The 16,971-nt window shown below is 36.5% G+C and overlaps 1 protein-coding gene across 3 annotated transcripts in view; it reads right to left on the reverse strand.

Moving 5' to 3' along the window:
- PEX5L (peroxisomal biogenesis factor 5 like) overlaps positions 1-16,971 on the reverse strand; it is a 686,817-nt gene that overhangs the window by 651,361 nt on the left and 18,485 nt on the right. Inside the window, exon 1 of one of the 3 annotated variants that reach the window (XM_063621797.1) lies at positions 88-103. The exons of the other annotated variants lie outside the window; for them this stretch is intronic. The gene's annotated coding sequence lies outside the window, so the exon portion shown is untranslated. Of the gene's footprint in view, positions 1-87; positions 104-16,971 lie in introns of those variants that run through there. 3 annotated transcript variants of the gene reach the window in all.

Consider the following 16,971-nt stretch of genomic DNA (forward strand, 5'->3'; position numbering starts at 1 on the left):
CAGGGATACAGAGCAAAAGACGGATGCTCTCACTTCGTGAGTAAATATTGTTTGAATTTACTTAGATAAATTGCTACATCCCCTCACCTTTGGCCGGAAGACTCTGTGTAAAAGCGTTCATGTTCTTTCATGCTGCAAACACAAAATATTTTGTCAGATGGATTTCTCTTCAATTTTATGACACTCACTCCAGTTATGTCAGTATTTTCACAATAATCTTTATAACACTACATATGTGTACATGTGAGCGAGTATGCATAAATCCATTTGCATCAACACTTGTGAGATGTGAACTTCTTGATATTTTATTAACCAAAAGGAATTATGCCTTTTCCTTAAAAGTAAGCCAAAGAGAATCTTAACATTTTAATGCTGCAAAGTTCCCCAGAGATCATATAGTTCCACATCATCATTTTACAGATGAAGTAACTGAAGCCCAGAGGTTAAATGACTAGGCAAATATTATAGAGAGCAATATAAATGGCTTTGCAAACCTCAAAGTAGCTCATTCATTGGCCTGCAATGACCCTGGTGCTCTCCCACCTGACCTTAAATTCCCATTAGTCTCACAATGTTTCACACTTAAAGAGTTTATATCAATTAATCAACAGAGATTAGGTAAGTAGAATCGTTGTTCTTTTATGGACATTGTTAAAATTGGGACTAAAGAAAAATAAATTAAGCACCATTTGTCCTTGATATTCCTTTCCACCTGTTTCTCATCTTCTTGCTTTTTTCTTTTGCTACCTTAGAGGTCTCTTTATTTTCTGAAGTCTTCTAGCACCACTCCTACTGGAGTTTTTAATTTCCTGCAGTGATCCAGATCTTTCTACACTGATTGACTAACCAAACTTAAAATCATGTCCTATTCATCTACATAACCAAACCCTACTACGGTGAACTACGATCTACAGGCCACTACCATTTTCCCCAGTCCTTCAAAATACTGACTTACCTATAATGTCTTGGCATTTCAAATGTTAAGGCATGAGTAGGATGAGATATATGTTCCCCACATCTCATAGCTTTAAATATTGATCCTTTGAATATAGTAATTCTAGAACAGCAATGACTCCTAGGTAGGTGTGCTCCTTCTCCAAACTCAGCCCCTGCTGTGTATCATCATAATTCTTACAGTTATTTTCTTTGTTTTACAACTGCCCCTAGCTGTCTTCCACCAGACCCTATCAATATATCATTATCTTTTTCCCCTTGACATTTTCCTGTGTCAATGGCAAGGTTTCAATTAAGGAGCATTTGTTCTTATGAATTCTTCTCTGACTAACCTAACAGTCTCTATTTTACAATACTAATACAGTTGTCCCTGCTTATCCACAGTTCACTCTCCACAGTTTCAGTTTCCCCAGTCCAAAAATATTAAGAGATTCTGAGACAGAGAATGAGAAAGCACACATTCACATAATTTTTATTACAGTATAACTGTAATAATTGTTTTATTATTGTTGTTGATCTCCTATTGTGTTTAATTTATAAACTGCATTTTATCATAGATATGTGCATATAAGAAAAAACATAGTATGTATAGGATTTGGTACTATATGTGTTTCAGGCATCCACCGGAGGTCTTAGAACATTCCCGTAATGGATAAGAGAGGACTACTGTATGTCATTTATCCTTCCTCACCTTATGCTTTGTTTTTTAAGGTCAGCTGAAGTCTCTTGACCTTAATAATGTAGACAATTTATTTTCACCTTACAATAGTTATAAGAATAAGCCAGGCATGGTGGCTCACGCCTATAATCCCAGTATTTTGGGAAGCCATGGCAGGCAGATCATTTGAGGCCTGGATTTTTGGACCAGCCTGACCAATATAGCAAAACCCCTAAAATACAAAATACCTTCTAAAAATACAAAAAATCAGCTGAGTGTGGTGATACACGCCTGTAATCCCAGCTCCTTGAGAGGCTAAGGCATGAGAATCACTTGAACCCAGGAGGCAGATGTTGCAGCAGGCCAAGATCATGCCACTGCCCTCCAGCCTGGGCAACAGAACAAGACTGTCTCAAAAAAAGAAAAAACAAAAGCTGTAAGAATAATTATAATAAACATTCCCTGAATAATCCCTATATATCAGATAGTTCACTAGACTAACAGTGTACATGCTTTGTCTCATGTAATTATTTCAACAATACTTTATCTACACACTGTTACTATTTCTTGATTTATTGACATGGAAACTGCTGGGTGTGATCTTGGGCAAATTATTTGCCTTTCTCAGTCTCTCTAAAATAAGCATGATAATAATACCTACCTCACTGAAGATTCAATGAAATAATTCACATAAGATATTTATCACAGTGCCTAAATTACAGTAAGTGCTCTACAAATGTTAGCATTTATTGAATAACTTATCCCATTCATACAGCTAGTAAGTGCTAGAGCCTGGGATCAAAGCTAGGCAGTCAGCTTCCAGAGACACACTCTGCTAACTCTAAAATGGTACCAATAAAGCACTTATAAATGATGGCTGGTATGGAATATGATTAGCCTAGATTCTGAAGCATGAAAACAGGTATCTACTTACAGTCTGCTTTTCCAAAATAAACTTAAGTTTGATCCCTTAAAGCTTATTTTTAATTTTGCCATCTCCTTTAGCAAATGTAAAACTCTGCAGCCGTGTTTACATTTATGGAACACATTTATTATAAGTACTGACATAAATATGTTGTCAAAGACAAACCTAAGTTCAAGACAAAATTAAGAAAGGGTGTTTGTTCATAAATTTGCAGCAAGGAAACTTATCTTTTGTTTCAGCAGGGGTTCAGAAGTTTTAGAAAGGAGACTAAGTTGTATAGAGGAAATACTGAAACAATCCGATTGGCAAGTGTTCTATTAAGATGGGATTTTTAGAAGTAGTGAAAACTTTCTAATTGGTCTTCAGATAATTTGGCAGTTCTTGGTTGACTGTAGAAAGGCAAGCAGCAGTTGGGGGATGTTTCAAAATGAGGATGTGGAGTGTTTGATGTGTGGAGCTGAGGACTTTCTAGGCTGGCCATTTTTTGAAACAACTAGGTTTGATGGTGGCTGTTACGGTAGATCATTTCTCAACATTCCCAAGTGATGTCCATCAGAACCCTATAAGGAAGGCAGGGCAGCCATTATCACTCCTTTCATTGCCAGTGAATAAAGTGTAGCTGATGAATTAAAGTTTCCTAAGGCCACATAGCTATAATATTAAAGTGAAGAACCTGGACTACGATCTAGGTTTTTCACATTCCCTGTTCCTTGCATCATGTCACACTGATGTCATACCTTTTTTGCCAACTTAGACATTTTTGATTAAAAGAAAACTAGCAATCCTTTATTTAATATAGAATCAAAAGGTATTATCATCATATACTATAAAAAAAAGGCTTGGTGATCATTTTTAACTCCACTGACCATTAGAAGAAAGTTTAAGAATATAAAAGCTGCATGCAATGTTATTTAAAGAGTTTTTCCTGTTGACCTCTGGAAGAAAGATTTGCTAATCTGAATGATCTTTTGCCTCTCCTAAATATCCTTACAACCATGTACAGAGTGTGAAAGCACTATTTTATATATAAATGTACTATGTATAAGATGTATTTTTCTTATCTTTAACCTTTTCTAAGGCTTATTCTGCACTTCTTATTTTTCTTTTTGACAACTAAAGCTATTGAGCAAGAAGAAATCTTTCTTGTAACTACTAAAGTGGTCAGTTAAACACATAGGGACTTTTTCTTCCTACACAAAATTTCTTCTCCATTTTTGCAAAGGCTAGCCTTAAGCAATGTCTTCTTGCTCAAAAATAGCATGACATAGTGGACAGCTCTGAGTGGATTGAGGTCATTTAGGTGCCTGAGCAATAGAGAAAGTACAAGCAACTTGCATAACCAGTTTTTGTGAATACCTTAAAAATACATCTGCAGAGTTCACATCCTAAAACTTTTTGGGTCCATTAGCTTTAGTAACTGTAGAAGAAAACGCAGTCCTTGCATCACCACAATCTCGATTACTTCATCCTCTTTCTCTCCCTTGCCTCTAGCTTCATCAATGTGAAGATTATTGATGCCAGCAAGAGAATTAAAGGAATTAAAGTCAGAACTCCCCCCAAAATTATATCTATTTCATTACAGAAATTAGTGGTAATTACTATAATCCATCTTTGGTAATGCAAATACATTTTCTGAAAATTGCGAAGAAAATGAAGATTAAGATTTATATCAAAAATCTACACAAAAGGCTAGTATAATCTCAAAGTGTTTTAACTCAATTGCTTATTTTTTAGGATGGAATATGTTTTATAGTTTGCTATTAGCACACATCAAAGAAAAATAAAAAGGGAATTTCAAAGTAGTAGACTATAAAGGAAAACTAAAGCTTTTCTATGATTAGTGTGAATAGTCTGGGGAAGGGAGGAAAAAAAGACCAATAAGCTGCTCATTCCTGAGGCAGTGCTTCATTGGCTACTGAGAGAAACAAGCCAAGCACTGAGATGAAGGTATTCCAAAGAGAGAACATGGTAGCTGGGAAGTGCCTTGATTTCAAGCTAAGATTTTTGTTGATTCATGGAAGCAGTGAAGGGTTAGTGATAAAGGTAATGAATTACACCATAAACTTATCTCTATATTCTTTTTTCTAAATTATCATTAGAATTAAAATCACCTGTTGTAAGACTTTTATTCCTTTTTCTTTTCTTTTTTTTTTTTGTTCTTGAGAAGCAGTCTCACTCTGTCGCCCAGGCTGCAGTGCAGTAGCGCAATCTCATCTCACTGCAACCTCTGCCTCCCAGGCTCAAGCAATTCTCCTGCCTCAGCCTCCTGAGTAGCTGGAACTACAGGCACCCACCACCATGCCCGACTAATTTTTGTACTTTTTGTAAAGATGGGGTTTCACCATATTGGCCAGGCTGGTCTCGAACTCCTGACCTTATGATCTGCCCGCCTCGCCCTCCCAAAGTGCTGGCATTACAGGCGTAAGCCATCGTGCCCAGCCAAGATTTTATTTTCGATAAAATAAAAATATATAGAAAAATGATGATTAAGTCGTGAAGGCACAAAAAGTACTATGACTTAGAAATCCTAGAAAATCATTCTGGAACTTAAGCCTCTCTTTTTGGAAGTATTGGCAGTAGCAGCTATTACCACCCAGTGGCAGTATATCTAGCTAGCTGAATAATCTTTTTGGAAAATGATATTACCTTCTCGAATGTAACATCTAAAAATAAAGGCAAAAAGTGATGTCTAATCTATTGCCAAGACACATTTTTTTTTGCCTGGGTTGAATAATGACGTGGTTGTCTGATCTCCCTTTGATTCCCCCAAATTAGTTAAATCTGGCAGCATCATTGTATTAACTCAGCCCAAAGTTTCAAGCATGTTTACTTGACTTAGGCCAGAACTACAAAGTTATCTGAAGGTCAATTTGTAGAATAGTTAATTGGATCATTAAACAGCTATGTAATTTAATTATTAAGAAAACTCAATTAACAGGGCTGTGAAATGATTTGATCATTTAGTCTATTTTTGCAACTAAACAGAATACAAGTCTGTATATATATATATATATATATATATATATATACACATGCATATACGTATACATATATACACGTACATATATACATATATATGGAGAGAGAACAGATATATGTATATATATATATATATATATATAGAGAGAGAGAGAGAGAGAGATTTTTATTAAGAAAATTGGATTATGGAGGCAAAGAAATCCTATGATCTGCACTCTGCAAGCTGGAGACCCAGGAAAGCTGATGGTGTTAATTCGGTCTGAGGCTGAAGTCATGAGACCCAGTAGTGCCAAAGGCAGAATGTCATCTCATATACCCCATAAATATATATACCGAATATGTACCCACAAAAAAATTAAAAATTAAAATTTTTTAAGCCAGAAGAAGACGGATGTTCCAGTTCAAACAGAGAGCAAATCTCTCTGCCTTCATTCTGTCATTTTGTTCTGTTTGGGCCCTCAATGGACTGGATGATGCCAGCCTACATTGGTGAGGGTGATCTTTACTCAGCCTACCGATTTAAATGCCAATCTTTTCCAGAAACACCCCTGAAATGGTATTTTACCAGTGATCTAAGCATCCCTTAACCCAGTCAAGTTGACACATAAAATTAACCATCACGCTTACCTTAGAATGTTTTTCTTTATACTTATTTCAGTTCCTTCAACTGTCTCTCATATGACAGGATCTATAAATCTACATTTTTCCTGGATTATATGGTAGAATTGAACACAATATTCCAGCTGTGGATTGATCAGCCTAATCAACTGTCTTAATTTGAATACTTCAGTTTTATTATTGTTATTTTAGATTCAGGGGGTACATGTGCAGGTTTATTACTTTGATATATTGCATAATGGTGAGGTTTGGGATTCTAGTGTACCCATCACTCAAATAGTGAACATTATACTCAATAGGTAATTTTTCAACCCTCATCCTCCCTACTCTCCCTGCTTTTGGAGTCCCCAGTGTCTATTATATCCATCTTTATGACCTGTGTTTAGCTGCCACTTGTAAGCGAGAACTTGTGGTACTTTATTTTCTGCTTCAGAGTTATCTCACTTAGGATAATGACTTCTAGCTCCATCCATATTGCTGCAAAAGACATGATTTCATTCCTTTTTATGACTGTATGGTATTCCATGGTGTGTATACACCTCATTTTCTTTTTCTGATCATCTGTTAATGGATACTTGGGTTGATTCCATGACTTTGCTATTGGGAATAGTGCTGTGACAAACATGAGTGCAGGTATCTTTTTTATATAATGATTTCTTTTCCTTTGGGTAGATACCCAGTAGTGGGATTGCTTGGTTGAATGGTAGTTCTATTTTTAGTATTTTAGAATAGATGCTTCAGTTTTAAAGCATTTTCTTGAGCGTATCACCTGGAACCTAAGTTTGCGTTTACTTTCTAGAACATCTGTATCTAGTTATCAGCTAAGATTTTTGGCTACTAACGAGTCTGTGGCCAATTGAAATGCTTAAGTATTTTTGCTATATCTTCTCTTTTCTTTATTTGAACATCTTTGTTAATTTATTTGTGTATCTTCTACATTAATTCCTATCATGTTTCTATTTTTCACCTATAAATCTGCCAAAAATTTCTTGAATCAGCTCTATCATTCAGTATATCAGCTATTCCTTCTGGGTTATGTAACTTCAAATTGAACAAATTCACCACCTATGTCTTCAAGTCACCAACAAAAATGTCAAGCAGGTCAGGCCTAAGGTCACAGCCCTGCAGCTTGTCATTCAAAACACCCCTCCAACTTGATATCAATCCATTAATCAACTGCCTTTGTGTCATGAAATGCTGCAATAGATAAAAATCTACTCATTGGTATTTTGAATTAGCCTAAACTTCTATTTTACACTAGGGTTACATCATTGAAAGTAATTAAGTTTATATATTCGTTGTATAAAAAAAGATAGATGGAGCATTTTTTGGTTCATAGCTATGTATCTATACATAGTTATGTATATTATTAAATATATCACAGGTATGGCTTAATAGGTATTTTTACTTAGGGTGAGGCTAAGTTTAAGCAAAAGCAATGGATTTATTTTTAAAATCTAAGTAAAAGGACAGTGTATTAATATGGCAAATAAAGAAAGTGTTAAAAATCATTGAAATTAGGGAGTGTCTGGTATAAAGTTTTACAGTTTCAGTTTTCAATGCACAAATACATTATCTGACCCACATAAAACTAAAATAGGGAGCACATGAGAGACAATATCAAATGCCTTACAAAATACACAGGCCCTATTCTTAATCAGTAAGTTTCAAGAAAGGTAAGAGTTTGAAATAATTTTACTTATCCTTAGCAAAACGTTTACCAGTTACTAGTAATCAATATCTCCTTTATAGAAGTAGGAAGGGTTCAAATATAGCAATAGACATGTATACTCCAATTTGTTTTCTAAGGTGCTAACAAGCCATCTGTTTAATAATCTGCTTCACCATTATGTGTGGCCTCAAGCTCGTGAGTCTATGATTTCTAGATACACTCTTACATCCATTATGAAAATTGGGACATTTCCTATCTCCAGTCGTTTAACACTTCAACTACCCAAAATTCCTTCAAGATAACTGGCAATAACTCCTAAGTCACAGATGGATTTTTTTGTTTTGCTATTTTAGCATGTATTTCATTTGACCCCAAGGACTTGAACTAATTTAGACTATCTGCATGCACTCATCAGTCAATAAACATTTTGAACATTTACTAGATGCTAAGCAATATGTTTAAAATTGTTTCCCCTCGGGAACTTAGAGTTTAGCAGGGGACACAGATGTGTAAACAGTGCATATTTATTTACAACATGACAAGTGCTGTAATAGGAATACATACAGAATATCATGTGAATACAGAATAGGAACTATCCACCTTTGCGTGATTTTAAAAAGGCAGAGATATGTAAGCTGGGTCTTAAAGACCGTCCATGAATTCTGCAGGCAAAGAAAGATATTTATGATATTTATGCCAACGGATTAGTAAGGTCAATGATCATTGAGAAGTTTGGCAAAGCTAGAACTCAAAAAGCATAAAAACAACTGTGAAGGGCCTTGTGTGCCATGGTAAGAAGTCTGGACTTAGAAATCATAGAGAACAAAAATAATGCTTAAGCAGTGGAATGACAAGATTTATTTTCAGAGAAATAATTTGTGAGAGTAAAGAGGTTATCTTCTTTACTGGATTGGAGGTTGAGGAGAGGAAATGCATCTCAAGCAGCAGCAAGAATTTTTTAAAAGATTGCTGAGATAATGCAAGCAAAGAATGAGAGCCAGAATCAAGGTGCTATCATATTTTTGGCTTTAATTCCTTATCAACATGTTCTTCTCCTTCCAGTTTAATAATTATTTTTAGCCAGGCACATTGGCTCATGCCTGTAGCCCCAACACTTTGGGAGGCTGAGGTGGGTAGATCACTTAAGGCCGGGAGTTTAAGGCCAGCCTGGCCAATGTGGTATAATCCTGTCTCTACTAAAAAATACAAACATTAGCCAGGCATGGTGGCACATGCCAGTAATCCCAGCTACTTGGGAGGCTGAAGCACAAAAATCGCTTGAACCCAAGAGGTCAAGATCGCACCATTGCGCTCCAGCCCATGTGACAAAGCAAGACTCTGTCTCGAAATAAGAAATTTTAATAATTATTTTGATAGAGGAGGTGAAAACAAAAGAGTATTAAATTTACTATTTTTCCATCACCTGTTAACATTAGAATTTTCCTGAAGAACTGTCACTGTCTTGGTTTACTGCTATGCTAATTTTTTTTAATTTAAACAAGCAAAAGCCAGTGTTTTGTTAGTATCTTCTATAAGCTTCAGATTATACTAGCCTTTTATCCTTCCTGACACAATTATTATAAGTTTCACTTACCTTTTCTATTTGAATTTGGTTACCAATATCTGTCAATATTTGCTAGATGTCTCCCAATATGTGTCTGTTTCATTTTTATTTACTAACAGAACTTCCAAATAGGTAGAAACACAAATATCTACAATAAAGTTTGCATTTCCCACCCGTCATTGTAGCTAAGTGTGGCCACCTGACTAAATTTGTCCAAGGAAAGTAAGAGGAACTAGCATGTATCTTTACGGCATAGAGCTATGCTTTTCTTCACTTCCTTCTTACTGATGGTTGCATTACAGAAGTGATGGCTGGAACTAGAGCAGACATACCATAGTAGATTATGAGGTGACCTCAAGAATGATGCCTATATGCAGCAAAGCCACAAAGAAGGCTGGGTCCACAAGAACGCTGTGGAGCACAGATACCGTACCAGTCATAAACTATTCAACTTCAGACTTTAACAAGAAAGAGAAATTATTTCTGTCCTGTTAAAACTTCTGCAACTTTAAGTTCTCAGCAACAAAGCCTAATCCTGATATGATATCCCCTTTTAAATGTTATTATCTTTCTCCTACTTTTTAAAGATCATAAAATTCAGGCTGGGCGCAGTGGCTCACGCCTGTAATCCCAGCACTCTGGGAGGCCGAGGCAGGCAGATCATTTGAGGTCAGGAGTTTGAGACCAGCCTGGCCAACACGGTGAAACTCCATCTCTACTAAAAATACAAAAATTAGCCGGGTGTGGTGGCAGGCGCCTGTAATCCCAACTACTTGGGAGGCTGAGACAGGAGAATGGCTTGAACCCGCAAGGCAGAGGTTGTGGTGAGCTGGGATCGTGCCAATGCACTCCAGCCTGGGTGACAAGAGTGAGACTCTGTTTCAAAACAAAAACAAAAACAAAACCCATAAAATTCAAACAGAAGAATAAATAAAACATCACTGGCATCATTCCTCTATATCACTCAATTCTTACAATGAAGGTGAAAAAGAGAGAACCAAATAAACATAGGTTTATTATATAAGAGAATATATATTATTTTATAATTATGTGTATATATATTTTTTCATATATATTATTCATTATATATTACATATTATTCATATATATGAATATATATTACTCATATATATTCTTATATAAATACACTGGGATAATTGTGAGAATTAAATGAGGCAAGGCTGGGCGCGGTGGCTCACGCTTGTAATCCCAGCACTTTGGGAGGCCGAGGCAGGCGGATCACGAGGTCAGGAGATCGAGACCACGGTGAAACCCCGTCTCTACTAAAAATACAAAAAATTAGCCGGGCGTGGTGGCGGGCGCCTGTAGTCCCAGCTACTCGGAGAGGCTGAGGCAGGAGAATGGTGTGAACCCGGGAGGCGGAGCTTGCAGTGAGCCGAGATTGCGCCACTGCACTCCAGCCTGGGCGACAGAGCGAGACTCTGTCTCAAAAAAAAAAAAAAAAAGAGAATTAAATGAGGCAATCAATATAAAATTCTTAGTACAATGCCCTTTATATTGTAACTGCTCAATAAATAAGAGCTGTCATTACTTAGCATGAGTTAGTGGGCCTTACAATGCCTCATTTCCTTTCATTGGTTTTACAGACTCCAAAATGAGATCACTGTTATCCATGCTCTTTTACATTTTTACATCTCCAAGGAGTTATCTCTTGTTTATCAGATTAGGCTTGGACTAGAAGTTTACTTCACTGCTTTAACTTTTCGAAGGAAAAAGAAAAGCACATTCACAAGTATACTACCATTTTTTTGGTGTCTTCTTTGAACAAGGTATGTCTTTAGACTTTTCCATTACTTACTTTTAGTTCTAAATGCCATCCCACCATGATCCCAAGATAATAATTACATACTGTCTTAGCATACCAAATTCACTTTCTTCATTATTTATATTCTGCATTGGTGTGAAGATATTTCTGGCCAGAAATATTATTAATGTTCCTCTTCCTTATTTTCTCCAGCGAGAATGCATCATTTTCACTATTGATCTGTCAATGCCAGGTTTGCTTTCCTGTATCTTATTTGGTTTTAATGTGTCTAAAAAATATTATCTTTAAACTGCTTTCAAATTTTAGGTTGCCTTCTGGGTGTTTCCAGGTATGTTCCAACTTTCCCCATGTGCCCAAATAGTATACGAAACTCATGCCTATGTCATGATACTATACACTCAGTCAACTACTCATTTCTAACAGCTACTTGTTTTGATCATTCCAGCTCTACAGGACTCCAAAGTCACTTGTAAACTATTTTATGTTTCTTTTGATGGTTTCTTTTAACACCAATTATGAGTAATAATCAGTAATTTCAATGTCTTTCAGGCTCACTATCTTCTTAGTAAGTCTTCATGCAGTTACATCCATACTTCTCTTCAGTATAGAAAAAAACATCCAACATGAAGTTACTTTTTCCTAAGACATTATAGGCTTTCTTAAATGTGTTAATTCCTCTGAATTCCCAATGTCAATTTTTAAACGTGAAAACAATTTCAAAGGCTACCATTCACAGAGTTAATATGTAATGGAGCCATAATTAACGGACACCACACTATCACAAAACTTAAATTTCCTGAACCCAAATTCTTAAAATCTACTTGAGGGTCAAGAGTAACAGACATAGAATAAATAATAAACAATAAAAGACTATAATATATTATGCTAAGTTGCAAAAAAAATTATAAGTCGTAAAATATGGATATAATACTGCAGGAAAAGGAGATTCATACAGATTTAATACATTGGGAATGATTTTATGAAGAAGGTAGAACTTTAACTGGGATTTTAAGAATAGTCAGCATTAGATAGGCAATAGCTTAGAGGAGAGTTTTTTGGGAAAGTTAAGGAATGTATGAGATATATCCATAACACCTTCCCAAGACACTGAGGACACCAAGCTAACAACAGCCGAAGGTATGTATTGTTACCAGTAGTAGTTTCTGAGTAGAGAGGACTCATGACATGGCAGACCTTGGGGCTCAGACATTAGAGTAAGCATGGCAGAACACAGTGTTTCCCAAACTAAAACTTCATGGAGATAGCCCAAGTCATCCACAAGTTCTCTATAAGAATTTTTAAATTTTGTGTTTTTATTTATTTGATTAAGCAAATATATATAGTTTGATAGATTTATCCTAATGGCCACATTAATACCATGTACTGACCAGAGATTTCAGTACCCACATTTCAATATGTACATTATTATATTGGCACAAACTACTTTAATTATTGAGGGCCCCTGAGAACAAAATAGAGACTGACTCAAAACATAAATGATTGTGGAGAGTGACTTTAGCAAGATGGTGAAACTAGAGTTCTCCACCTTCATTTCCCCCAACAGATGTTCAGCCAGCAACTATTCACAGACAAGAATACCTTCATGAATATCCCATAACTTGAGAGTAAGGCTGAGACACCCACCTGCGTCACAGACCTTAGAAAAGCTACACTTGAAGGGCAAGAGTAATGGTTCTACCTGATTATGTTACCCTTCTCAAGCCAGCACAGCACCACACACAGAAAACTCCCCCCTAGACTGATGGTTTCTATGTTGAGAAAAAATGAGTTGGAGGCAGACATTCAGCTTCTCCACCATTTTAGGACCCTTTGCAAGAGGCTCACTTCTGTCTCATCCCACAGGAAACACTGGTAGTACCAGCAGGGCTACACCACCTGGGTCAGTTAGAAACAAAGAATGGGGTGGGGCGCACAGTGACAAGTGTGCAGACCTTGGCCATTGCTCCGAATTCTGGCCAATAAAGGCACCACACCAGAGATACTAGCGAATAGCATCATGTTGCAGGAACCATGTCTACAAGTCTATCAGACTCACGTCCCTAGCTAGTATTCCCACACATCCCCAGTGCTCTCCTTAAGGCTTTCCCAGGCCAGGAGGTAAATGCAGGTTGGTGATTACCCTTGAAGGGAGCATCCAGACTCACCCAACCCCAGTGGCCAAGAGGTAATCCAACTAAGCACCTGTGCTCTCCTAAGTCTTCCCCAGGCCAGGAGGCAACTACAGGCTAGTGAGTACCCTCTGAGGGAGCATTTGGCCCCACCCAAACCCAGCTGCTGAATAGCAACTCCATTAAGCCTCAGTGCTCTGCTTAAACCTACCCTAGGCCAAGAGGCAAGCCCAAATCCATACATATCTTTGGAGATAGTCTCTGGCCCTACCCACTCCATGTGGCTGAGCAGCAACCCCAGAGACATCACCTAACCTCAAAGCCAAGTACACAGCCCTGCCTAACGACAGATTCGAGACAAGAGTATCTCCTAAAAACCTTGCCTGATCAGAAACTATCACAGCCCAACAACAACTCTGCCTAATGGTAGAGTCTAGTCAGTAGTCTCACCAGACCATGGAGCACAGCCAGCAGTACCATTCAATCTCAGAGCACAGGAAGTGACCCAGCACAAGAAGAAAGACCAACACCAAGACATGCCTGTTGAGGGTTGCTGCCAGCTGATGCATCCAGAACCTCAGGATAGACTAAATAGTAAAGATCTGTCACCACCAAAGAACAACTATAAAGGCCAGAAGAGGTGGTGGTCTCCTCAAGTACACAGGTATAAGTGTAAAGACACAAGGATTTTGAAAAATTGGGGAAAGATGGCACCAAAAGAAACTAATAAAGCTCCAATAATGGACCAAGAAGAAATGGTGATCTATGGAATGACTGACAAAAAGTTCAGAAAAATCATCTTAAAGAAGTTCAGGGAACTCCAAGAAAATAAACTTACAAATGTAAGAAGATTGAAATCAACAAGTATCTTTTCAGATCACAGTGGCATGAAATTAGAAATCAATAACAAGGGGCCGGGCGCGGTGGCTCACGCTTGTAATCCCAGCACTTTGGGAGGCCGAGGCGGGCGGATCACGAGGTCAGGAGATCGAGACCACGGTGAAACCCCATCTCTACTAAAAATACAAAAAATTAGCCGGGCGTGGTGGCGGGCGCCTGTAGTCCCAGCTACTTGAGAGGCTGAGGCAGGAGAATGGCGTGAACCTGGGAGGCGGAGCTTGCAGTGAGCCGAGATTGCGCCACTGTACTTCAGCCTGGGCGACAGAGTGAGACTCCGTCTCAAAAAAAAAAAAAAAAGAAATCAATAACAAGGGAAATCCTGGAAAATACAAAAATATGTGAAAATTAAACAACATGCTCCTAAACAATCAATGGGTCACAGAAGAAATCAAAAAGGAAATCAAAATACTGACACAAATGAAAATGGAAACACAACATATTAAAATTTATGAAATGCAGTGAGAACAGTCTTACGGGTGAAGTTTGTAGTAATAAATACATATTTTGAAAAGGAAGAAAGATCTCAAATAAATTAATATTATACCACAGGGAACTAGAAAAATAAGAATAAGTAAAACCTATTAGCAGAAGGAAGCAAATAACAAAGAACAGAGCAGAAATAGATATTAGAAAAAAAAAACAGAATAAAATAAAAACAACTGACAGTTCATTTTTTGAAAAGCTAAACAATATTGACAAGCCTCTAGCGAGGCAAAGGAGAAAAAGAAGACAAATGAAGAGATCAGAAATGAAAGAGGAGACTGCCAAGAAAAGTAATCCACAGAAATATATTATAAGAAACTACTATAAATATACACCAACAAATGGAATAATCTAGAAGAAATAAATTCCTACATACCCATCAAACCTACCAAGGTTGAATCATGAAGAAATAGAAAATTTGAACAGACCAATAATGAGTAAGGAGATTGAATAAGTAATAAAAATGTCTACCAACAAAGAAAAGCTGAGGACGAGATGGCTTCACTGCATAATTCTACCAAACATTAAAGAAGAATTAATGCCAATTATTTTCAAACTCTTCCAAAAACTGAAGTGGAAAAAATAATTTCTAAACTCTTTTGACAAGATGAGCATCACCCTGATACCAAAGCCAGACAATGACCAATAGCAGAGAAGAAAATTATAGGTCAATATCTCTGCTGAACATAGATGCGAAAAATCCTCAACAAAATATCGTAAAACAAATTCAACAACACATTAAATCCAGAGATTTATCCCTGGGATGCAAGGATGTTTCAAAATGTAGAAATCAATAAATATAATACACCACATTAACAAAATGAAGAATAACAATTATGCGATCATCTCAATAGATATGGAAAAAGTATTTCACAAAATTCAATACCTTTTCATGATATAAACTCTCAACAGATTAAAGGGAATGTACTTCAACACAATGAATATATGAAAACCCATAGCTATTATCATTCTCAATAGTGAAAAGTTAAAAGCTTTTCCATTAAGATCAGGGACAAAACAAGGATACCCACTCTTATCACTTCTTCTCAACATAGTACTGGAAGTTCTAGCCAGTGCAATTAGGCAAAAGGGAAATAAAAAGGCATTTTAATAGTAAAGGAAGAAAGAAATTGTCTCTATTTCCTGACAAAATAATCTTATATATATAAAACTCTAAAGACCTCACCACAAAGCCAGGTGCTGTGGCTCACACCTGTAATCCTAACAATTTGGGAGGCTGAGGTACGAGGATCAATTGAGCTCAGGAGTTAGAGACCATCCTGAGTAATATAGTGAGACCCCCAACTCAAAAAATAAAAGAAAAAAATTCACCACAAAACTGTTAGAACTGATAAATTTAGTAAATTTGCAGGATACAAAATCAATATACAAAAATCAGTAATGTTTCTATGTGCTAGTAAACTATCTGAAAAGAATATTAAGAAAGCAATCCCATTACAATAGCAACAAAAAAAAATTACTTATGGGTAAGTTTAACAATAGTTAGGTGTAAAAGATCTTTACACTTTGGTGTAAAAGACCTGTATATTTAACTATAAAACACTGATGAAAGAAATTGAAGAAAACAAAAATAAATTGAAAGATGTCCTGTATTCATAGATTAGAAGAATCAGCATTGTGAAAATGTCCATACTACCAAAGTGATCTACGGATTTAATGCAATCTGTACCAAAATTCCAATGTCATTTTCACAGAAATGGAAAATACAGTTCTTAAATTTGTCTAGAACTACAAAAGCCCCCCAGTAGCCAAAACAATTTTGAGCCAAAAAGGAACAAAGTTGGAGGCATCAAACTCCTTGATTTCAAAACATACCATAAGAGAATTGTTATCAAAACAGCATGGTACTGGCATAAAAACAGACATATCAAACAATGGAACAGAATGCAGAGTCAAGAAATAAACCCACAAATTCATGGTCAATTGATTTTTGACAAATGTGCCAAGAACACATAATAGAGAAATGACAGTTTTTTCAATAAATGGTGTTGGGAAAACTGGATATCCACATGCAGAAAAATGAAATTGGACTTTTGTCTCACATTATAAACAAAAATAAACTGAAAATGGATTAAAGATTTAATTGTAAGACCCAAAACTGTAAAAATACTAGAAGAAAGCATGCAGAAAATCTTCATTAAACTGATTTGGGTAATAATTTTTTGAATATGACCCCAAAAGTACAGGCAACAAAGGCAAAAATAGATAAATGGGATGGAAGAAAACTAAAAAGCTTCTGCACAGAAAAGAAATAAAGTGAAGAGACAACCCACAGAATACGA

The sequence above is a fragment of the Symphalangus syndactylus genome, chromosome 17 (genome assembly GCF_028878055.3).
Source record: "Symphalangus syndactylus isolate Jambi chromosome 17, NHGRI_mSymSyn1-v2.1_pri, whole genome shotgun sequence".
NCBI lineage: Eukaryota > Metazoa > Chordata > Mammalia > Primates > Hylobatidae > Symphalangus > Symphalangus syndactylus.